The following is a 920-nucleotide window of genomic DNA, read 5'->3' on the forward strand; positions in this document are numbered from 1 at the left end:
ACTTAGTCTGTTATTCAATGAAAATATATTCTCCAGGTTGTATTGCAGTCAATAGTTGGTCATAGTTAAAGAGAAGTTACTTGAAACTAAAATTAAACAGGGAAAAAAGTAGGGGTAAAGAGTTCCTGCTGTCATATAATCCATTCAAATTAATTTAAGAATAATGTACATATCGATACTTCGCCAAAAGCAAAATTTGAATTATTAGTCAATGGCTTCTTTCTCCCTAATGTTCCTTGGAGAATGAGAATGATGATTACTTTCTCCTACTAGATTTCAACTGTCCAGAAGTGGATCTCATTGTGGAATACCAATTGTTGCTAAAGACTTCAAGTGATCCTTTTTTTCTTCTTCAGAAAGATGACCTCTCTATCCACTCAGCACTACAACATATTAATCCTTTATACTAGGAATTACTAGGAGTTTTATGTATATTTAGATGATCCTTAAGGTAAGATATACTATAATTACCTGATAGGGGTGATTCCATGATCACAAAAGTGGTTTCCCCAGGGTGAGGCTTATCTATTGCACTACAGATGGGCTGACACCTGCAATTTCCCCAAATGTGGGAAACTTGGCTGCATAATTTGTGGTAGTGGGAGAATGCATTTGTGCTCTCCCCTGATTTTCTTTGTTCAAATAAAAGCATTAAAATCTGAAAAAAAGGTAGGGATGTACTGAACTTTCTACTATCACATTGGGATAAAAGTCATAATTACAGCTATAAATTCTTAGCTACATATTTAAATAGACTTTCACACATTGTGATGGTTATACTGTATTTTTAAAAATCCATAATTACATTCTAAGTCAAAAATATAACCTTTAGGGAATTAAGGATATTCATCTTGTACTCAGAAGAGCAATCAGAATTAGAGATATTAAATTTAGGAATAAATTTAATAAAAGTTGCGAGA

The 920-nt window shown here is 32.7% G+C and overlaps 1 non-coding gene across 1 annotated transcript; it reads left to right on the forward strand.

Moving 5' to 3' along the window:
• Positions 1 to 463: 463 nt before the first annotated feature.
• LOC141510533 (U1 spliceosomal RNA) lies at positions 464 to 627 on the forward strand. Its single transcript, XR_012475003.1, has one exon. It is a non-coding gene; the product is annotated as a U1 spliceosomal RNA (small nuclear RNA).
• Positions 628 to 920: the final 293 nt, after the last annotated feature.

The sequence above is a fragment of the Macrotis lagotis genome, chromosome 1, assembly GCF_037893015.1.
Source record: "Macrotis lagotis isolate mMagLag1 chromosome 1, bilby.v1.9.chrom.fasta, whole genome shotgun sequence".
Lineage (NCBI taxonomy): Eukaryota > Metazoa > Chordata > Mammalia > Peramelemorphia > Peramelidae > Macrotis > Macrotis lagotis.